The sequence below is a fragment of the Artibeus jamaicensis genome, unplaced genomic scaffold (assembly GCF_021234435.1).
Source record: "Artibeus jamaicensis isolate MK-2021 breed Jamaican fruit bat unplaced genomic scaffold, CSHL_Jam_final contig_452, whole genome shotgun sequence".
NCBI lineage: Eukaryota > Metazoa > Chordata > Mammalia > Chiroptera > Phyllostomidae > Artibeus > Artibeus jamaicensis.
The window spans coordinates 15491297-15515464 of record NW_026521837.1 but is presented as its reverse complement, the minus strand read 5'-3'; the positions used below and the strand labels follow the sequence as shown (position 1 = coordinate 15515464).

The following is a 24168-nucleotide window of genomic DNA, read 5'->3' as shown; positions in this document are numbered from 1 at the left end:
TAAAAACAAAAACAAACTAAGCAAACAATTAGAACAGGAACAGAATCACAGAAATAGAGATCACATGGAGGGTTGTCAGTGGGGAGGAGGAGAGGGGAAAATAGGGGAAAAGGTACATGGAATAAGAAGCACAAATGGTAGGTACAGAAGCCAAAGAACTTATATGCATGATCCATGGACATGAACTAAGGGGAGAGAGGCTGGAGGGAAAGGGAGTGCAGGGTGGGGGGGATAAAGGGGAGAAGAAATTAGGACAACTGCAATAGCATAATCAATAAAATATACCTCAAAAAGAATATTGAGAATAAGAGGGAACTACAAAGGGTAAGGTACTCGAGGCTGAGGAAACGGTGAGGAAAGCCAGGAGTGGGATGAGATCCTGCGGGCACTATGCTGTCCACAGTTGGAGCCTCAGGTAGGCTAAGGTGGGGGGCACTGGTGCTTTAGCTAACTTTCTCTCATTTTGCCCTTGCCACAACCCTGTGATGTGAATATCATTAAACTTCCTTTAGAGATGGGGAAGATTTGGCTCAGAGAGGCTGAGTCATGTGACAGAGGACACACAGTGAGAAAGAGCGGTGCCGAGATTGTAAATCACGTGCAATTTCTATTTTGGGATACCATCTGTCTCTTCAGTTTGGCCCACTCTACATTTGATTTCACTATATCTCTTCAACTCTCAGATTAACAGTCTGTGTGCTAGGGCAACATATCAGACTGCGCAGTGTCGAAATTTAGATAGTTTGTTTTTTAGTGTGAACCTCAGACTGTGCCAAGTAGTGACCAGTTGTCTCACTTACTGACATATAAGGCCAGCATAGTCAGTTTCTTGCATAGGAACGTATTTTTGAAGTTAGCTGCTACCAGTTTTTAAATGTGTAAATTGAGATCCATGGCTGCCCAACTCAGCTGTTAGCAGGGTTTCCGTACCCATTACTACCCTCACAGACAGACATTCAGACAGACAGACATCCCAAACAAGAAAGGACCTTGCAGGTGAGGAGACTGATCTACTTACATCTGATAGCACCTCTTGTACAACTAGTTAGAATGGTCCATCTTTTCCCTGGTTATTCATAATACTGTCACAGATTGCTAATCTTTTTTTTTGCACATAAGGGGAACAGAATCTTAAACGTATATAACATTAAAGTAGGAAGATGAAAATTTCTCTCCAAGATTGATAATGAGGAGATAGGCAGTCCACATAAATAATGAGCTCAGCATTTTTATAGAGTGAAATGAGGTCAGTCATTTGTAAAAGATACATCACTTCACATTTCGGCTGCTCTTTGGGCCTTGAAAAAGCAGTGCACAGCTTCGAGTTAAGGCTTGTCTGTCTTTGAAGCCAGCCTGAAAGTCTGCCCTGGAAGCAGTGCATTTAACAGGGACATCAGCAGTGCCCGAATATTCAGGAAAAGAAGAGAACCTGCTGACATGAATGTCCAGGAAATGAGAGGATGCAGAAAGAGCCTTTTTGACTTCTGTGTGTGTCTGTGAAGAGTGACAATAAGGGGAAGAGACAGATCTGAGGAACTGTGGGAAAGGGAGGCACCAGCCCCTCAGAATCTGGTTTCCACATTTCCACAGACCCATTCTGCTTTCAGATGGAAGAACATCTGAGGTTCTCTGACATCCACAGCCACCCCAAGCCACACAAGTACAATTTTTTAAGACTCACATTTTGGACCCTGGGTATCATGTTAGTCACCCCTGAACCCTCAAGACTCTAAGAGTATCAAGAAGTTTCTTGGGAAGGGGAAATTGTGTGGAGTAAGTGTGAAACGTGGGAAGAGCATGGCTTAGCTGCAGAGAGCCTTTCACTGAAATCTCTACTGCAGAGTTTGCCAGCCGAGTGCTGATGCACGTGCCACTGGAATGCACTGAGCTTCTGTGTCCTCATCTACAAAGTTCACTCGACAGATATTTATTGATCACCCACTCCGGGCCACTCTGAGCTGCACCAGGTGATGGGGATACAGCGCCGCCCTCATGGAGCGTTTCCTCATCATCTCAAACCCCCACAAGGAAGTTTCCTCGAAGAATTGTTGTAAGGATCTGAGCCCACAGTGGGAGTTTCTGGAACACTGTGGAAGGGCCTAATAAATGTCAGCTCTTTTCTTATAAGTCAATAACCTTCTTGAGCATCATTCCTGGATCCCACTCGATGGCCAGTGTCAGAGCAGACACCAGATCACGCATGCCCAGTTTTGGAGTTCCTGTGTCCCCTGCTTCCTGAGGAGGATACAGCTAGCTCTGAAGCCCCTGGGATACAGAGAGGCAGGAACTGGCTTCGTCATGGTACATGACATGGGCATGGTACACTCGGGCTCTCTGAGGTCGGCTACTAGCAAGTGCATCTCTTGATGGAAAATATCGAGCACAGAGCCTATTCAGTGCCGGGACCCAGGTACAGATTACTTTTTTCCCCTGAAGTTCCTTTGCCCATCTGTTTTCTGGAAGTCCATTCATAAATACTCCTACTCTGTGCTAGGTGCTGGGCTTGGGAATGGGGTACAAGGACAGGGGGGATTGACCCTATCCAACCGGAGCCTCCTAGCTCATGGTTTGTTTGTGTGTGTATTGGGCGGGGGTGGGGGAGGAGAGTGGGGATGGGGAAGTTTAACAAAAAGACATTAAAGAAGCTGGTTACACACACAGACCCTGAGTCAGACTGCTGGGGTTCAAATGTCTCCACTTTTTCCTCTGTAAACTTGGAATCTAATTGTTAAGAGAGTTAAATAAACTAACATATGTACACATCACTTAGAACAGTGCCTGGCACTTGGCAAATGCTATGTAGGCACTTACAAGTGTGAAGTCTTACCAACAGCTCTGTCAGAGTAGCCTAAGGGATTGAGAGGTCTAAGGGGATGGCATTTAAGATGTGACCTGAGGGTAAGTAGAGGAGGGAGACTTGGCTGCTGGCTGCGGCTGCTGTTCCAGGTAGAAGGACTGTCAAGTGGAGGTATTAAGGGGAAACATAGTCATTTTGGTGGTTGTTTTGTAGAAAGCGTTGTGAATTGGGTACCTTCCCTGAGCCAGGCCCTGTGCTGGGCACTGCACTGGACAGAAGAGTGAGTGTGGAATGTGGGAAAGCAACCTGGATCCAGAAAGCCTTACATTGCAAGTCATTGTTTAAATGGGGGGAGCTTTCGAAGCACAAATGCCAAATCACTTGATCTAGATAGCCATGGTCATATAAATTCTATAGTCGTATCGGTTAAAAATGACTTGTTTTCATTAAAGGCAATCCTTCCCTCCAGTCTGACGGCTGCATATCTATATAGAATGAGACACTTTGACATGCATAGCTCTGATTTCAACTGGGCAGATTTCCCCACACACTAATGGAAGAGAAAGACAATTGAGCATTATTAGGTAGGAGAGAATGTTCTCACACACAGGAAAACAGCTTTTTCCTTTGGAAAAAAAAAACCAAACATGATAAAGAACAGAAAGTGACTGACAGAACCAGAGCTTCCCAAATGTCAGCAGAGCTGTTTCAGCTAGTCTCTGGCCTCTGTTAGGGAAGATTAGAATAGTTTTTAGACAAGTATTGAACACAGCTTAGTGTTAGCTGACGCAGGAAGAAATTTGCTGGTAAAATAAGCCTGTTCTTGGAGCGTGTCAAAAAGCTAAAATGCAGCTTGGGCTTTTTGTATTTAAGCCAAGCAAATGCCTTGATAAAGCCTAATTTATACACACTCACTGAAAAGTTTAGTAACCAGGAAAACTCTAGTGTAAACCTTCCTTGTTCCTTCACTCAACAAATACTTATGAAGTGGACACATAGGCTAGACGCTGGGAATATGTGGGAAGATAGCCAAGGTCACTTTGCCCCAGTGCCTTCGACTGGAGCACAAGACAAATATTAATGTAGCAGTGAAAATAAACTGTGATGCACGTCATGTTGGCGGAAGTAGAAGGGCTCTGGGAGGCTCACCCCGCGGTGACCTAACCCAAGCCATTGGCAAGGGGAAAGCACCCAGAGGAGCAAAGGGTGAGGAAAAGGTTGCCCATTTGAGGTGGTGGGGTAGGGGGACTTTGGGCTGTTTATTATTTAAGTGGTAATATAGGAACTATTTTTAAATGTATTTTCTATCTAGCATTAGAGTTTCCTTTGACCATCTTAATCATTACAGCACATAACGAAGAAAAGTCAGCTCACAGCTGTAGTAGAACCATGGTGTAGAAAATAAACATTTCTTAGAATACTAGTAATACTGGGCCATTTTGCCCCAAATGTAAATTCTGTATTTTCATACCACCTCTTTTGTCACATAAAAGAAGCTATTTAAAACCAAATAATGAGAGTAGGTACAACTGCTGCTGGTGTATAAAATGGTGCAGCTACTTTGGAAAACAACCTGGCAGTTCCTCAAATAGATAATACATAAAATCACTACATGACCCAGCAGTTTCACTCCTAGGTATATATGTAAGAGAAATGGAAACATATGTCCACACAGACTTAGACATTAATGTTTATTCATAATATTCATAAGAGCCAAAAGGTAGAGATAACCCAACTGTCCTTCAGTTAATGGGTGGATCAGCAAATGTGTTCTATCCATGCAGCAGAATATTTGGCTATAAAAAAGGAAAGAAGTACTGATACGTGCTATGACTTGGATAAACCTTCGAAACATTATGCTAAGTGAAAACAAAGCCAGGCACAAGACGCGACATTATATGATTCCACCTATGTGAAATGTCTAGAATAAGCTAATCTATAGGTTCCTAAAGCAGATCAGTGGTTGCTTGGGGCTGGGGCCTGAATGGGAAAATAGACAGTCACAGCTAATGGGCACGAAGTTTCTTTCCGACTGGATGAAAATGTTCTAACATTGACTGTGGTGATGGCTGCACATGTCTGTGAATACACTGAAAACCACTGAATTGTATATTTTAGGTGGGTGACTTTTATGGTATGTGAACTTTATCTCAATAAAGTTGTTTGAAAAAGAAAATAAAAGTGAGCACAGGACAGACACGCTGTTCTTCCTCACTGGGTGTTGGACCAGTCAGCACAGATGGACGAGGTGGAGCTTGCTCATGATGCTGAATCACATCCATGCTCTTCCCACTAATTGTCACTTGGCCTTGGCCTTTTTTAAATTTTATTTTTTTCTTCTTCCTAAAAAAAAACAGGAATATTTATGTATTGTTTTTTCTTCTTCTTTTTAAATCTTTATCTAGGACTTCCGCCAAGATGGAGGCATAGGTGGAGACGCTGTGCTTTCTCACACAACCAAGTTTAGAGACAATAAAATATTAGCAACAGAAAACATAGCCAGAACACAGAAAATTGAACTTTTCAGAAGTCTGATAACAACGAATTCTTCAGCCTGACCGGTAAGAGGGGCAAAGCCAGCAGCTAGCAGAATGGGGTTGCACAGGAAAACTTGGTCAGACAGACTCAGGCGCGCGGATCCCAGGCATGGGGTTGCAAAGGGCGGACTCAGTGAATGACTCAGTGAGCAACTAGCAGATCCAGGTAGGGGGCAGGGCAGCAGGTTGACTGTGGTGGCACATTCATGCGCAGATGGACCGGCGAGGGAGTGGGCACTGAGACGGGACCGAGCAGGCCCCAGCGGCAGAAGGCAGCAGAGAGGGCTGCCATTTCCCTGCTCTGACCCTGCCCCCACATACAGCATCACAAACCAGCAACCCCGCCCTGGTGGCCCCGTCCCACCTCTAAGGCTCTGCTCCTCATACTTAACGGGCACGAACAGACCAAAAATGGCTCAAGAAGACCTCAAATCCCCAGAGCCCATAACTCTAAGTGACAAAGAAATAGCAAAACTTTCAGATGCACAGTTCAAAACACTGGTGATCAGGATGCTCACAGAACTGGTTGATTTTAGTCACAAATTAGAGGAACATATGAAGGCTAAGCTAATTGAAATGAAGGGAATTGCACAGGAAACCAACAGTGATGAAAAGGAAACTGGGACTCAAATCAAGGGAGTGGACCAGAAGGAAGGAAAAAATGACCAAACAGGAAAATATGAAGAAACAAGAATTCAAAAAAAATGAGGAGAGGCTTAGGAACCTCTGGGACATCTTTAAATGCTCCAACATCTGAATTATACGGGTACCAGAAGGGAGAAAGGAACAGCCACCAGTGGAAAACTTAGTTGAACAAATAATAAAGGAGAACTTCCCCATTCTGGCAAAGAAAATAGACTTCCAGGAAATCTAGGAAGCCCAGAGAGTCCCAAAAAAGTTGGACCCAAGAAGGAACACACCAAGGCACATCATCATTAAATTAGCCAAGATTAAAATGAAGGAGAGAATCCTAGAAGCAGCAAGAGATAAGGGGACTGTCACCTACAAAGGAGTTCCCATCAGACTGTCAGCTGATTTCTCAAAGGCAAGACCTCACAGGCAAGAAGGGGCTGGAAAGAAGTATTCCAAGTCATGAAATCCAAAGACCTACATCCGAGATTGCTCTATCCAGCAAAGCTTTCATTTAGAATGGAAGGGCAGTTAAAGTGCTTCTCAGATAAGGTCAAGTTGAAGGACTTCATCATTACCAAGCCCTTATTATATGAAATGTTAAAGGAGCTTATCTAAAAAAAAAGAAGATAAAAAAGATGAACAGTGAAAGGACAGCAAACTCACAGTTATTAACAACCACATCTAAAACAAAAGCAAACTAAAAGGACAGCTAGATCAGGAAGGGAAACATAGAAATCAAGATCTCATGGAGGGTTAGCAACAGGGGAGTGGGAGGAGGAGAAGGGGGAGAAGGTACAGAAAATAAGTATCATAGATGGTAGGTAGAAAATAGATAGGGGGGAGGGCAAGAATAGTATGGGAAATATAGAATCTGAAGAACTTGAGACAAGTGGTCATAAACTAAAGGGGGGAATGGTGGGGGTGGGGGTTGCAGGGTGGAGGGGAATGAAGGGGGGAAGTAGAACAACTGTAATGGCATAATCTATAAAATATATTTAAAAAAAGAAAAAAATAAATCTTTATCTACTAGCCTCTGGTAATGTATTAGAAGTGCAATATCTTAATTTGGTTTGGAATTGTGATGCCTTGCCCTTCTAGACTCTCAGTTAAAACTCTCATTTTCAAATTTTTACTATCATTATTAACCATTCCCAATTATTTACATTTCAGCCTTTTTCCCATGGCATTAACCTTGCTGCTTCTCCATTAATCTATGGGATTCAACTCCATGGGATTGTTGGTAACTCATCAGCCAGCCACGATTGCATGACTTTTCTCCCCAGGGGTCTGGAGAAGGGGCTGAGCTCAGACGTGACTGGCCTGATGATGCGACCGAGCCAGTGGCAGCAAACATTTCAGATGTCAGAAAAGCTATTTGGTGAAAATTAATACTGGTGTTTATACACAGACATGATCTAAGAGTTTCAAGTAAAAAAAAAAAATTACAGAACCCTACAATTATTTGGCCAGGATATCCTGTCCCCCCATTTAATACAATAAAATTAATTTTTACATCTGGCTTGTTCAGAAGACTTGGCAAGTAACAGCAAGTTAGAGAACTGAAATGTCATAAATGTTTGGTTTTTTAATGTATTCCATTTGTGGCCGCAAATTTACCTTTCGACTAATGTAATACGTAGCTTAGTATTAAATTGTTTGCATTCTATAAACACACACGAGACTGGTACTAGGAAGTCAGCCAAGAGAAAGGGAAGAGTTCATGGGAAAATCTACTTACTTTCAAAATTGTGCTGAAGCCAATTTGCAAAGAGAATAACCCACATGTGGATTATTGAGGGTTAGGTATATAATCCCCAAAGAGAAAAACACCAGGTAATGATTCCTATTGAGAAAGATTTACTACCAGTTTCTTTGTTTCAATGATTTTTACATATATTATCTCAAATTCTCACAATAAACTCAAGATGTAGATATTATTATTTACCTTTTCTAGATGAGAAAACTGAAGTCCAGAGAAGCTCACCTGCCCAAAAGTGCTGAAATGTTGTTGATGGAGCCGAGATTTGATAGCCCTGGGCTTATCTACCACACAACACTGTTGCATTTGCTCATTCATTGATTTATTCATTGTTATTGTAGTGCATGAAGAACAGCCTTGATGGTGGGATAGTATCTGTGTGTAACAATTAGCAAAACAATTCAAAGGAAGAATAAGTTAAAGGTTAGCGTCTGGATTGTAAACAGTTTTAATGGCAAAGCATAAAAAGAAAGGAGTACTTAGCCAAGGCCAACATCTAAATGAAACTAATCGTTTTCCAAAATCAACGATCTTCGGTCAATAGGTGACAGTCTGCCAGAAGATCTCAGCGGGATCTCTCTCTCCAGGCATGCTGGGCTGCTCTGTTCAGGCTTAGTCTAAAGAAGAGTGATTTGTCTTTGATATGTAAACTTCAAAGGAAGTTTGTTACTTGGAAGTTGAATAATAGCATGCAGGTAAAAATAATGCTCGGTTGACTGGTAAGCTGTGGTCCCCACCCCAGTTGCAAATATATGGGCAAAATCATGAAAGCACAAAATGACAAAGTAGCAATGAAGGGAAATGGATCACCCAGGAGTCTGGAAATGGACTTTGATGCCCTTTGCTTATGTGGTATAATCAGCGATGGAAATCAAGCCAGACAAATAATTACCAAAGTAGTAGTATTTTATCTCTTGTTCTCATGTGCAGGATAGATAGCTACTCAACTTAAACAAAATACAACCCTCAGAGTTCTTAAGGGGAGAGATGTCACCAATGATCTTTATTATTATTATTATTAATTTTGAAAGAGAAAGGCCATTTCCATCTACCTTGCTCTTGCAGCGCTATGGTGGAAAACCTCTCCCTTTGGAAGGCTGAGAATGAGAATATGCCATGGAATGGTCCTTGCCGCAGTGTGGGAAAACTGGTCCCACAGTCTATATTCTCAGCCAGGGAAATGTGGTAAGCAGAAAAACAGCCCCCTAAAGTCCATGTTTTAATCCCCAGAACCTAGGAATATGTTACCTTGTATGGCAATGGGACTTTGCGTATGAGATTAAGTTAAGGATCTTGCCCTGGCTGGTGTGGTTCAGTGGATTGAATGCTGGCTTGTGAAGCAAAGGGTCGCTGGTTTGAATCTCAGTCAGGGCACATGCCTGGGTTGCAGGCCAGGTCCCCAAAAGGGGGTGCACAAGGGACAACCATACATGGATGTTTCTCTCCTCCTCTTTCTCCCTTCCTTCCCCTCTAAAAGTAAATAAATAAATTTTTTTTTTTAAAGTTAAGGATCTTAAGATGGGGAGATTAGCCTGAGTTGTCCAGGTAGGCTCAGTCTAGTCATATAAGACCTGCAATGTGTAGAACCTTCCTAAACTGTGGTCAGGAAAGGGAGTGCCCGTGGAAGAAATACTACATTGCTGGCCTTGAAGATAAAAGGGCCACAAAACAAGCAATGTGGGCAGTTCCTAGAATCTGGAAAAGGCAAGGAAATGAATTCTTTTCTAGAGCCTTCAGAAAAGGAACGTAGCCCTGTCGACCCCTTGATTTTAGGCCGGTGAGACCCAAGTGGACTGCTGGCCTACAGAACTGCATGATGATACATTTGCGCTGTTTAAAGCCAAGTTAGTGGTAGTGTGTTAAACAGCATTTAGGGAACCTGACCCTGTGTCAGCATATCCGTCCAGCTTACAGGTCGCTGGATAAACCAGGAGTAGGATACTTCTTGTTAGGAAGAACTCCCAGGAAATCTCTAGCCTCCTGATCCAAAGTCAATGCCTGTTAAAGTCCTCAATGCTTTTATTGACCTGTCAGATTGTTTGTTTTTGTACTCACTTAAAAATAGATCGCATGTTAATTCCTCTGAAAATTTATTTCTTTGCCTTAATCTACCTGAAGATCTCTAGTGGCAATTTAGCTATTAATCAAAAGAACACTTCATTTAATATAAAAAAAATCTAGCAAATAATCGAGAACTATTTTTACCTTAACACCAATGGCTTCAGTTGAATGAAAAAATACAAAACCAAACAAAATTTGGTGGGTCCACAAACTAATAGTATCATTATTATCACTAAGACAATATCAGTATGATAATATTATCATCATTATTATTATACAGACTTAGGAATTTTCCAATTTATTTTCACTATTGCTAAAAACAAACCTGCCACTTATAAACATCTTAAGAAAATAATTTGGCTTGAGGCCTACATGAAAACAAGTTACAAAGTAATAGCTCAAATGAATTTTCAGCAGGTAGATCCTTATATCACAAACTTTTCTGGATTGAACAAAACCAAGTTCTCTGGCTCCTTCGGTTAATAAACCAGATGGATAATCTATTGCCTTTGAAGGTATCCTCCATCCTTCATACCAAACATAAAAGCTTATTCTGAACTTGTAGCTTATTGTTCCCAGCTACACTGTCATCCTCCAGCCCTTGTAACTATCCTTCTCTCATTGACCCACTCTCTAGTTCATCACAGCCTACCATTGCCCCAGAAGGATTGTCTAAACTTTATTGCCTGCTGCCAAAGTACAAGTAATCAAAAACTAAACATATAAAGACAGACAGACCTGTGATGAAGCTTTAGATCATCCGTTTAACACCATGAAAGGCAGGTTTACCATGAAGTGAATGAAACTTCAGTTTCAATGCCCCTCTCGTGTGTGGATTCTTTCTAAGGTTCTAGAAAGGACCCTGACACATTTACACAGTTATGGATTTGTGTGAACTTTGCAAAAGTAAAATACTTTCATTGCAATTGGTAAAAGCCATTCTCCTTCCACTTTGCTTTCCCATTTATCGCATTGCAGTCAAGTGGTGTTACTGTGGACAAGAGTATTTTGGGGATTTGAATCAGGGGTAGTTAAGTTGGGGACACATTAAGTTGTGGTTTAGTATGGTATATTTATAAGTGTCATAGTCATTTCCTTATATAGTTAAACTATCACAGGCTGGCCTGGTATAGAAATGGCTTCTGGATACTCTTCCTGCCCTTGAATTCAGCCAGCTTATCAGGGATCATGACTTGAAGGACCAGAGTCAGAGATCAGGTCAGGAGAAGAAAGTATCCTGCAACACCTAGCACTGGAAGTATGTGGGGAGTAGAGAGAAACAAGGCTTGCAATGATTACAGCCAGAAATAATTTTCTGGAAAATTCCTCCAAGCATCAGAGGTGTAAAGTTATAGGCAGGGGATTCAGTCATCATCAAGAAGACAGTCTCTTCTGTGAGAAATGTACTTAATAATACATCACATATAATTATGAACTCCAACTTTGTTTTCATAAAATTCCTTTAAATAGATTTTGTTAGAATTCCTGTGTTTCTGGCTCACAACCCTATAGCAGCATCTACATCGATGTGTAACATTGCATGTTTTATGGATGCCATCCACCAGTAATGAAACACAAATTCTAACTACCCATGCTAGAAGAAGACAATTTTCTTTTCTCTCTACAGAAAGCCATGTTACAAAATTGATGTCATATGAGGAGTTGATCAAAGAATATACAGCCCAAATATGTAGAACAAAAACATTATAAAAGGATGTGAGATAATTAAAAGAGTGTTATATGGTTCTAAACTTAGGGGTATTTGCTGTGTTTATTATCTTTCTAATATTTGTAACTTGTTTTAATTTATTTTTATTTGAAGTAAATGTTTAGTTTTATACCCAATTTTTATTTATAATTCTATACTCTTATAGACTATTAAATAAACCTCAAGCTCCACAACACCTAGATCTACTCATGCATCCAGTTCTACTCACGGGTCACCCAGCTTTGGCTATCTGTGCTGGCAACTGTTACAGTTCATTGAAGGCCTGTGGTTTTCCTGGTCATTTTTTATGTCTACACCCACTGGGAAACTAAGAAGAAACTAACAGAAATCGTGCTACATCTGAAAGCGAGGTTTACATTCTGAGCATGCATCAAACATTAATTAGCAGCAAATTCTTTTCTCAATCTCTGCTTTCAAGGGAACCCAAAGTAAGGAATCTGCCTGTTGTACTTGCTCAGAGGGCCACAGCAAAGCACACAGACTGGGGGCTTAAACAAGAGAAACCTACTGTGTGATAGTGGTGGAGGCCAGAAGTCTGAGGTGATTGTGTGTCGCAGGGTTGGTTCCTTCTGAGTGCTGTGAGGAGGAATCTGTTCCATGCCTTTGTCCTGGTTCCTGGTGGTTTCCTGCTGGTGTTTTCCTTGGTTGGTAGCTGCACAGCCTCTGTCTCGGCCTTTTCCCTGTGTGTGCGTCTGTGTCTGTGTCCAAATGCCCTTTTTCCAAAGGGCACCAGTTGTGCTAGGTTAGGGACCACCATAAAGACCTCATCTTAACTAATTACTTTAGTGAAGTAATTGCTTTAATCAATACTTTAACAGATTTTTTGGGTTGGGCACAATTCAACCAATAAGAATGCCTTAATAATTTTGTACTTTTCTCCATTACAAAAGCAAGTGATGATAATACCCAATGCTGGTGAGAATGCTGTAAAGTGGTCATCCCTATATATTGCTGTTGGGAATTAATTAGAATATTAGAAACTAGAATGTAAACTCCATAAGTTCAGGGACCTTGTCTGTCTTCCTCTCCATTCTAACTTCATCAAATATAGAGCTTAGTATACAATAGGCACTCAACACTTAGTTGCTTTAAGTGAAGATATGATTTTGAAATGACTATACTAAATGGTCATGTTTTGGTAATGGTTAGAGTACCCAGGCAGAAGTGTTGCTAAATACCAGAATCTTGACTGATTAGATGGAAAGGGTCCACACAGCCAGAAAATCTACCCAAAATAATAATTTAGGTCTTGATAAAATTCATCAAATTTGCTGAATATGATGAAATTCATAAAATGGAACAAAAACTATAATTACATTTTCTTCTCTACTAAAGAATTGGTAAGAATCCTTACCCTAGCTAAATCTTTTTCGCTTTCAACTTTCATTTAAAACTTCAAGTCTCATGAAACCCAAAAGTGGATTCTCTGACCCTCTGAGTTAGGTTGGGTTCTTTAGTCACTCTTGAGGATTTCAAAACTTCCTTTTTGTTAGTACTTATCACATTTTATGCCTAGCTTTGCTACTATCATATGTTCTATGAAAACAAATCTTTGGTTTTTTCACTAATATAATCACCAGGACTTGCTTAGAGGTTAGTATATGAGGTCTGCCCAGAAAGTATCCAGCTATGTACTATGAAAAAGAGACATTTATTGAAGAAGATACAAAATACAAGAAACGTGTACATAGGACAATGACACCTCCATCCCCTTCAAAGTAGGCCATGAGACCTCACACAGTTCTCCCAATAGACATCATCTGCCTGTCGTATTTTCCTGAACTCCCTTGACAGTCTGAAATCTCTTCCCTTTCAAAGGTGATATTAGTTTTGGGAAAAGCCAGAAGTCACAGGGTGTCAAATCTGGACTGTAGGGGGCTGAGTCATCTGGGTGCTTAGATGTTTCCCCAAAAAACTTGGCAAGAGACATGATGCCTGAGCAGGCACGTTGTCTTGATGAAGCTGCCAATCACCAGTTGCCCATCGTTACAGCCTTCTGACTCAATCAGAATAGTCCTCAGAGGACTGTTCAAGCTCAACACAAAATTTCATGCAGCTTTGTTGCTCTACTTGCTCTGTCATTTTGAAGGCAATGGCCACACTGTACACATACTCACTCAAGGGTGTCTCCTGCCCTCACTGACTAGTACAGTGAAGTCACCGTTGTACATGCATGCACATTCCAGTCCACTCTCCTTGGCTGCCAGGTTGCATCAATGTCAGGGAAGCTGTCCTAATTATATTAACAATGGCTGTGCATTTTTCTAGACAAATCTCATATATTTGCTGCTCAATAAATATTTGATGACTCAACTAACAAGTTAATGAAAGAGTGAATAAATGAATGTGTGTGGCTGTGTGATTGAGTGAGCCATTTCTAGTTAGGTCTTGATTCCTCTGCCTAGGACTCTGGAGTTCTGCTGATGGTCTTCATCTTCTTTTCCAATGCCAGTATTTGCCAGAATGTCTTTTTCTTTTATTGTGACCCTTATTTCTTTACAGAAAATCTGTCTTTCTCTGCTTTGAGTTTGCTCAAAATAATAGTCTTTATCAATTTTATTGCAAGGAAGACTTTGTTTTCCTTCAATAAGCTCTGCAAAGATGTCTACAGCTGCTTATTTATTGTCAGACAGACTCCCTTTGTATTTGCATGACCCTGAAGCTTTCTAGTTCTTTAATCTGGGTTCTGTTTGTTCCCTGGTCAGTGGCCTTGATGTTCTGCCCACATTGTTGATGGAAGTGTAATTCTTCTCCTTTTGATGGACAGAGTAACATACTGATTGGGGTCAGAGCTACAAGGAGATCCCAAATGGGCTGAAATATGCACAGGGTGAAAATTCCTTTATAACATTAAGAATATTTTCTAGCAGTAGCTGGGAGGTTGTTTTCTACTTAACCATTTCATGTCCATTATATCTGCATAACTTTTATATTATTTCCTTTTGGAAGCTATTATAAATAATCATATTCTGAATTTTTAAAATAAAAAGCTTTTTTTCATAGAATGAGTATTTCTTTAAGATAGTCTGTAAGTAGAGATACTGGGTTATCAGTTATGATTAATTGAATATAAACTTTTTTTAAAGGATTTTGATACAAATTCAAATTGCTTCTCTAAATGTATACCATCAGAGTAAAAGAAGGCCCTTCTTACTGAACTCTTCCCAAGACTATATAATTATGATTTTAAAACAAATCTTTAGTAATAGGATTGGTGAAAAAATTAATAATTTATTGTGTTATTTATTTGGTTATTAGCAAGAATCAAGATGCTTGCATGTGAGTCGACTAGCACAATTTTCTTCCTTGAGTAATGATCTCTTTTATGAGTATTCTATTAACTAGTTATCAGTCAGGCCCTACTGCTGCTTTTCTTATCAGTTTGCTTGTGTGAGCTCTTTATGGAGGAAATATATTAACTCTGAAATTTTATTAAAGACATTTTCCCATTTTAATATTTACCTCATAGTCTTTTGTGCATAGAATTTTCCATTTTCATAGATTCAGATATGCTGGTCTTTTACTTTACAATTTCTTTGGTTATTTCTAAGCTTAGGAAATCTTCCCTCTTTTACAAGTTTTATAAATAGATATCTGCACTTTCTTCAAACATTTCTATTAGAATTTTAAGTATTTAACTTTTTAATCAATCTGGAATTTACTTAGGTATGTGGGATGGAGTGAGAAATTAATTTAGTATTCATATTTCTAGACATTTTTCCCAGTACCACTTATTGAATAATTCATCCCTGCCCAGTGATTTAATATGCTTCTTTATGGCATAATAGATTCTTATATAAAATAGGTCAGTTTATGTGTATCAAAAGTCAAATTTTTTTAGACAAATTTTTCTCCAGCATGTGCTACATTTGATTAACTTGCTATAGAAATACCATCAAGGTGACTGAAACAAATATGCCAATATAAAAATGGAGGGCTTATATAGTGGGAGACAACGCTTATATAAGCTTAACGGTTTCATTGTCACTTTGCAAGGTTATAACAATAGCATGCCCCTATCAGTTGTTACAGTGGAAGCATGTGGCATGATGGTCCATTATCCTAGGTGTGTATTATGCTTTTCTGATATGTTTTAGAATGGTTTTGTCAGTTAATAAAAATAAATCATTGATATTTGATGGGGGCTATATCCAACCACTTATTTTGCTTCTGAGACTCCAGATTCTCCCAGGTTCTGTCCTATTTTACTAGGTGCCACCTTTCAGTCTTCTCTGCTGGGTCTTCTTCCTTGTCCCAAATTTGAGATGTACATGACCCCTGGGCATCTCTCTGTGCACATTCTCTCCGTAGATGACCTCATCTAGTCCATTGGCTTTAGATTCCATCTATCTGCTGTTGGCCTTCAGATTCATAGCAACTGCCTGCTCAGCATCTCTTCTTGGGATCTCAAACTTCATATGTTCAAAAACACAGCTCTTGGTTTTAATTCCAAAACTTCTGTTCCTTTCCCAGTGTTCCCCATCCTGGTAATTAACACTATGACCCAAATAGTTGCTTAAGACAAAAACCTAGGATCCAATCTTGATTCCTCTATTCCTTTCACCTCTCTTACCTGACCCATCGGCAAATATTTTATGTCTTCCTCCAAAGTATATCTGGGACATCCTCCTGACTTGCCCCTTTCTACCCTAGCACAAGCACATTTGCCCCAATTTGAATGACTGACATAGCCTCCTAATGGCTCTCACTACATCCCCCTCACTTCTACCCCAGTCTCAGCACTGAGACCATACAATTCTTTTAAAAAATTGATTAGATCACACCATCAGCTGATCACAATATTCAATTGGCTCCCATTGACTTAGGACAAAACCACAAGTCCTTACAGGTTTATAAGACCCTATATGATCTGTCCCACATTATTTCTGTCCTCATCGCCTACTAGTCTCCACTTCACTTGCTGTGCTTTAGCAAGATTGGATCATTTATTGTTCCAGAAAGACATCAAGCATAGTTCCACATCTGGGTCTTCTCGCTTGCTATTCCCTCTGCAAGTTAACACCCTTCTCCCAGACAGATGCACAGCTCTGTCCTACAGTTTATTCAAATACCTTTCAGCTGCTACTTCCTCAGGGGCCTTTCCTGATCACTGTGTTCTAAACAGCACCTCCCTCCTTTCATTATCTCTTAACTCTGTCATATTTGTGTTCAATGTACACATCATTGCCTGACATAGTATTTTAGTAAGACTTTATTTGGTACGTCAGCTCCATGAGAATCTAAACACCATGTGAGCAAAGTCTTCATGTTATTCACTGCTCATATGATTATCCCCAGTACCTAGGATTTTGCTAGGCATATAATATATACTCAATAAATACTTATCAAATGTCTTAATTAAACCTTATTATTTTGAAAATATTTAAATATTTCTAACAATGTCTTCATACTCAGAAACACAGTATATTTCTCTACTTTCTTAAGCTTTAATAAGTATATCTTAATAAAATTTTGCTCTTTTCCATGACTAGATGAAAGACACTGTGCACTAAGGCCACTTCTAAGATGTTTTTTATTTTTTGGTGTTACTGTGTATGGGCTCTCTGTTGATTTTGTTCTCATAACCATTTAACATCTTTTTACCGAACCATATATAAATATACATATAAAAGTTTCTAGCTGATTATTTCAATTATATTGGAATATTTTTTATTTCTGGCTGTTTATTATATATTTTTCCCTTTGCATTTAATCAAATTTTAAATTATTTCTTTGGAATTACAGTTGTATAATGATTTCAACCAAAAATAAATATCATCTTACCTCTTCACTAATAATAATATAACTTTAATATTGTATCATGTCTTGTTGCTTTGAAAATAACTTTCAGGACAATATTAAATAATGTTCCTTCTTTTGTAGATATTTTAATTGGTATTTCAGTAATATTACTAATAAACATAATGCTGGCTGTTGGTTTCAATCTTATACTTTTTCTTATATTAAGGAAATATTTTTTTATTTCTACTTTTAAAATAATGTTATTAGGGATTGCTGTTGAATCTTACCAAATGTATTTTAAGCATTTGTAGAAGCAATTACACACACACACACACACACACACACACACACACACACACATATATATTGTATTTGATGTTCAAGAGTACTAGCTCTTTATAATTTAATGTTTTCTACCTTCCTGACTATGGTGGCTTATTCTTTTGTATACATGATGTAACTTGGTAACATGTGTTTTGCAAAGTTGTGGTTATTTTTTGTTTCTTAAAATGTATTTCTAGATATTTTAATTCAGATTTTTCTTACTGTTTTCTTTTTCCCTTTACCATTTATCTTCTATTTCACTGTTACTACCAACCCTTATTATACTGGCCAATAGATAAGAGAGAAGAAGGCATTACGTCTGCTCCAGAGTCTTATCTCAAAAACAAAAATAGCTCCATCATCTTCTTAATGAGTAACAAAGACAAGATAGTGAATATCTGTAGAGAAAGGTTTTTCCATAAGGCTGGGTTAGTGGAACATCACCTTTTATTACAGATAACAGTCCACCACGTCACCATTCAACATTTACTAGTGGGAACTACCGCTGGTTGAGAGCCTTTTTGTGTGTGTCGAACACCTTCTGTGTCTATTATGTCATTCAGACTTCATGCTAATCCTAGGAACTGGATATTAATATTCTAATTTTACAGGAGAGGAATCTAAAGCAGGAAATGGTTAAATAATTTGACAGTTCAAACAGAGGTTAGGTAGCAGAGCTGTAACTTAAATATAGGGCTCTCAGGCCCAAATTCACTCTCTTTCCAGACAGCTACAAGGCTCACTGGGCAGTGCTCTGAAGAAGCGACAGCTCAGTAAAGGGGATAAGACACAGCTATAGATAACCATGCTACAAGACAGGATATAGTGACTGCCAGGAAAGAGGGTCCAGCACAATGTTTTTCACTGTGCTTCAGATTTGTTACCTGACTGAGTGGTCGGTTTGCCTGTGAGCATCAAGGCCCAGCAGGGCATGAACCTGCGTTTGCAGCCAAGAATATAAGGATTAAGAAGATGGTGCCATGCCCAGAGTCATAGGTGAGCTAATGCTGAAGGACCTGGCTCCCCGATGGCTTCCAGGGGATGTACTGTATAGGGAGAAAATCATTAAACATAGTGACTAAGGGCATTAGAGTCACTGTCGGTGCTTTGGTTTCTGTTGACTGGCTGGCACTGGGGCAGGGGTTAGGTGATCTTTGCTTCTGGTCCTGATGTCAGCCATCGCATCGCTTTATCTGGTTTCACAAGAATAGGGTCAGTGGGGTAGGTCTGCAATTGAAACACGTCTGAGGCCTACATAGGATCTCTAGTTCCACTAAAATGCTTTCTTCTGTGGTCAATAGACCTGAGGCTCTTTTTCTAAGACTACTGGATGCTGACCAGAATCTCCTTGTCTTGAGGGCTTCATAATTGAGCCAGGGAGAAGGAGGGGGGTGAGCGAGGATGCTAGGTGAGGTCAGTTTGAGTCAAAGGAGAGAAATCAAAATAAAAGAGCAAATTAAAGAAAATAAGGTTCTTGCACAATTACAGATTCACTTGCAAAGCTCTGGAGAGCCTTTAGGGCGGAAGTAGCATAGAATGAGAAAGAGGGAGTTCTAGGCTGAGGGAGTAGCAAGGGTGAGGGCACATAATCAGGAAAGCCTAGGATGTATTTTTAACAGAAAGAGCAAATATTCTTTGATGGTGGATTGTGTTCAAGCTGCTGCGTAATCAAAGATGAGGCTGGAAGCTTAGATTGTGGAATCTAAAAGATAGACGAAGGGGTTTATTTTGAAAGACTAGGCAGTGGGAGCCACCGTAGTTATTTTAAACAAGGAGCTAACAAAGTCAGATTAGTATGAATCAAAGGAGATAAAGATGGGAGAGCAAGACCTCTGTAAGTGTCTATAAATAATATAGACAATTCATAAAGGGAGCCTGATTTGAAGAGTGGCAGTAGGAATGGAAAGCTGGGGCCCGATTTGGGATCAGATACAGGGGTAGATTTGTGAAGTTTGTGCAGGTAGGATGCTGGCAACACAGGGACAGAGTCAAAGATGCCTTCAGGTCACTGGGAGCCTGAGACACTGGAAGAAGGGCTGTGCACTGACAGAATGGTATTAAAGGCAAGGCTGGCTGCTGAGACGACCAGATGGAAGCCGGCTGTTTCCAGAGAGTTCGATTTGTAGCCATCTGTCTAAAAATGGTAACTGACACTATGAGAGGTCACTAACGTCTTTTGATCAAATGGAGCAGAGATTCTCAATCCTAGTTAACATCAATATTACCTATGGATTGTAAAACACACAAACACATACCCCAACACTGACACAGCCGAGGAAGCTCCATCCCCATGACTGTTGAGTCAAAATCCCAGAACTGGAGCACGAACCCCTGGTGATTCTGCTGGAAGGCCAGAGCTGAAATCCACTGGGTAGTGGGACGTCTGCTGTGAGAAGAGAAGAGAGATACAACTCTTTTTCCAAACCTGGAAGAGGCACACCATCTGGGCTTCTCTTCGTTTCCTCTTACACACTCTCCAGGCCTGTCTTTATTTTGCAGATTCCATCAATATCCAGTTGCTTATGCAGGAATTAATCCCTCTTGTCATGGATTCAGAGGGTGTGAGAGCTGAAAGTAAACAGTTGTTTTATTTAGTCCAGGGGTTTGCAGACTTTCTATAGCATGAGATACCTTTCAGAAAATGAAATCATATATGAAATCCCACTGTGTAAACAGATGAAAGTAGACAATTTGGAGAGAACCAGTTACATTCTCACTTGCTCCCAAGCAGGGACTTTGGAGAGTTCTCCCACATCACCATCTCTGTCCCACAGGTTCAGTCTAACCTCTTCCCTTTGCCATATAGGAACAAGGTTTTTGAGTAGTGCAGTAACTGACCTGAGGCGGCAAATTAGTTGGGGTAGGTCTTCTATGTCCTCACACAGTTTTCCTTCCTTCACAAGGTGTTTTCTCCTCCTCTACCCGTCTAACATCTCCCTAAAGTCTACTTTCCATTCTGACAGAGAAAGGTGCATCAGGAATCAAATTACCCAAGGTAGCTCCGGTACAAGGTTAAGTGAGGGGAGAGGCTGCTTCTCCAGACTGCCCTGAATTCTGTGGCTTATCTACAGGGATCTCATTTATCTGTGCTGCTCCAGTTTCAGCTCCACCGGTAATTGTGAGTGGCCTGCAAAATCGTTATCTGGGAGATAAAAACCTTGTTAGTTTTAAAGGGAAAGTTTCAGTGATTGAAATTTTATCAGCAGGATGGGTATGGAAAAACTTTTTTTTTGTTATACATACGTGAGGAAAAAGTAATGAGACCTAAGGAAATATAATTGAAAATGAGAATTAGTAAGTGTCTTTCACATAGTTTATGTGACAAAGGAGGGTAATTTGAGGCATATTTGGTATTTACCATATTTTGGCATCTAATATGCTTCCAAATTATTCCAAAGCCGTCTTCTGGCTGTGACTCAAGTGCTTGGGAATGTTTGTCACAGTGGAAGAAGCCACAGCTTCTAAAGAGGCTAAAATACATTCCTGAGTTAACTTTGAATTCCTTTGTTTCAAAAAAACTTATTCAGCCCTGGCTGGTGTGGCTCAGTGGATTGAGTGCTGGCCTGCAAACAAAAGGGTCGCCAGTTCAATTACCAGTCAGGCTGGAGAATGCCTGGGTTGCAAGCTGGGTCTCCAGTTGGGGGGGGGGGGTACATGAGAGGCAACCACACATTGATCTTTCTCTCCCTTTCTTTCTCCCTTCCCCTTGCTCTAAAAATAAGCAAATAACATCTTTTAAAAAATAAAGAAATAAAAATTTATTCAGAAACTTGAAGGATTCTTCCTGTGGGGATCCAAAAAGAGTTACCCCAAGATGCCCCACTGTGCTATGCAATTACTTGGAGCTAAAGGCAACTTTAGCCTCAGACTCAGGAGAAACTTCAGCCTAGAAGAAATTTGAGTTAGAGGCCTTGCCCATTAGAGATTATCAGACGTAATTTCTTTCTACTTGTCTACAGGGCAAGGCAAACTTCTATTTACTAAACTCCTCTTCTTATTGTCCTGTAATGAAATTTGGAGCCCCCCCAAGTCAACTTATCTCACCCCCATCTCAGAATATCTCATATACTCATGTTCTCTTTAGATCTCAGAACCTCTTCTGCATGTGCAGTCTCTTGACTGGTATATGCAGAGTTTCCATACATATATATGTATTAAATTTGCTTATTTTCTCTTGCCAATCTGCCTCATATCTATTTGATTATTAGACCAGCCAGAAGAGCCTTGGGGGTAGGGAAAAATTTGTTCCTCCCCTACCTTCCCAACCATTGCATCTAGGAGACTTAACTGCTGTTCTCATTCATGCTATTTGTTTGTATAGATGTGCCTTTGCTGAGTGGAGTTGCTGATGTCTAGTTGTATAATCATGGTTTTAGATGGGATCGTAAAAAGCCAGGCCATTTCTCCATCACTACGCAGGAACTTAATCACAGAAGACTGAATTAATCTTTTTCAGGAAACTTAGAGCTTAGTTTTCCTTTTCTTTGGTTTACAGTCCGGTGCTCAATCCACTGAACCACACTGGCCAGGGCAAGTTATAATTTTCCTTTTCTTAATGCTCTGTGATCCTGAAGGCTACTATTTAACTCAAAACTTCATATTTGCCCTGGCTGGTGTAGCTCAGTGGATTGAGCCCGGGCCTGTGAACCAGACAATTACGGTTCGATTCCCAGTCAGGGCACATGCCTGGGTTGCAGGCCAGTTCCCAGCAGGGGATGCACGAAAGGCAACCATACATTGATGTTTCTCTCCTTCTCTCCTTCCCTTCTCCTCTAAAGATAAATAAATAAAATCTTAAAAAAAACCCTTCATATTCAACTTTCAAAAAGAGAGTGGCTGTTATTTCTAAGTTATCTTTCAGCACTCTGTGGGAATATGCATTTCTTTCATTTCTGGTATCACTGCAAATATTCTTCATCAATATTGTATGGAAGGGTCTGGTCTTTGTGTCCATAAAGGAAAACCACACTCTAACTACATCCATCTCTAATTTATGTTAAGTCAACAGCAAAACCACCCGGACAGAAACTTTTCCTTAGCTGTGGCAACCTCAGGTAGATGATTCAAACTCACGGGCCCCCCTTTGTACGGTAGCCCATCGTCAGTGCTTATCTCAGCACCTAGATGTGTCTCAGAGCCCAGCTCACATTCACTCACATAGTAACACTAAAAAATAAAATTGGGGGTTCAATAGATGAATAATTTAGCTAATGTATTTAGTCTTTAATATCTGAAAATGCATGCTGTTTACATCCCACCCCCCTCAATTTCCCTCCTTTTTCCTATGATTTATATCAACAGCCAAGGTACTTGTAGGTTGAACTTCCTATGTAGTAATTTCCAGACTCCAGCCTTTACTCTGCCTTCTCTCTCTGGCCTCTGGTTTGACCACTCCACATCCCTTCCATCTTCTAGGACCTCAGGGACATAGTTGGTCTCTTAGACCTGGGTATTGAGAAGCTCCCCCCAGCTGTGCATAACATCCTGGTGGCTGAGGCTAAAGGTATATGATCACAATAATAACAAGATGCCCTGGATTTACAAAGACATCCTCGTGTACAAAGCACACTCACCTTTATTATCCAAAACATACTCATCTTTATTATCCCAGTAGAAGGCAAGGCTTCAGTACATGCAGGGCAACTCCCCTCACTGGGAGACTCTAGAACATTTTGAAGAGTGCTTGAACTCAGTATTTCCCAAAATTCCTTGGTGAAAAGCATTACCTGGACAGTTTTAAAAATTCAGATTCCCGAATCCTGTGGGGAAGGGGGAAAAAGTTCCCTTCCCTTCCTGTGGTTCTTTTGGCTGCCTGAATAATCAAATTAACAGGAGGTAGATGGACAAGAGAAAATCAAACTTCTTATCCTGCACATGGGAACCGCAGATGTGTGAGAGAGTCAGGGACCCTGTGCACAGAGGAGAGGCTCAGAGACAGAAAGGAGGACTGAGGTACTTAAGACACCCTGAGCTAGGGATGAGGTAACATGCCTTGGAGGCTCCGAAGTGCATTGCTGAAGAGCAGAAGTTCTGTAATTAGTAGTTTTCTCTGCCCTAGAGATAGGGAAAAGAAGTTTTTTTCTGATAATCTCTTATGGGAAAGGTCTTAGGTCAAATTTGTCTAGGTAGTTTAAGGGGAGGGGCATAAATTTCCCCTGAGCTTGTAGTTAAAATTGCCTTTAGTTCAAGTACTCTACCTATTACTAAAGCACATCATAGGTACCTTGTTCTAGGCCCTCAGAACCCAAATAGACCTACTGAATACATATACCTAGGGAAAGGGCCTGGGAATCTGTGATTATATCAATAGTCCTGGATGATTCTTATTATCAGACAAGGCTAGAAAACCTGGTGGTAGAAAGACTCCTATTTTTCTCGTAGACTCAATGCCAGCTGTCCTGGGAGGACCCAATGACCACAGTGTCAGAGGTGTATCAATAGCAGGGTACAGGGTGCTAGAGATCCCATCCAGGCTACATGCTTGCTCCTAGACAGGTGCTTCAGATGGTGGTGAGTCCTGGGGGCCTGAGGAGTTGAGAGGGAGGGACGGGTGTCTCTTAGTATGACAGCAACTGGAGCCCTCTTA

General features: G+C 40.4%; 1 long non-coding RNA gene across 1 annotated transcript in view; it reads right to left on the bottom strand.

The window, feature by feature from the left end:
- Positions 1-4524: 4524 nt before the first annotated feature.
- The window catches only part of LOC119046525 (uncharacterized), a 30568-nt gene continuing 10924 nt past the window's right edge, over positions 4525-24168 (bottom strand). Inside the window, exons 2-3 of the long non-coding RNA XR_005082003.2 lie at positions 19838-20150; positions 4525-5140 (exon numbers count right to left, since the gene is read on the bottom strand). This is a non-coding gene — a long non-coding RNA (uncharacterized LOC119046525). The remainder of the gene's footprint in view (positions 5141-19837; positions 20151-24168) is intronic.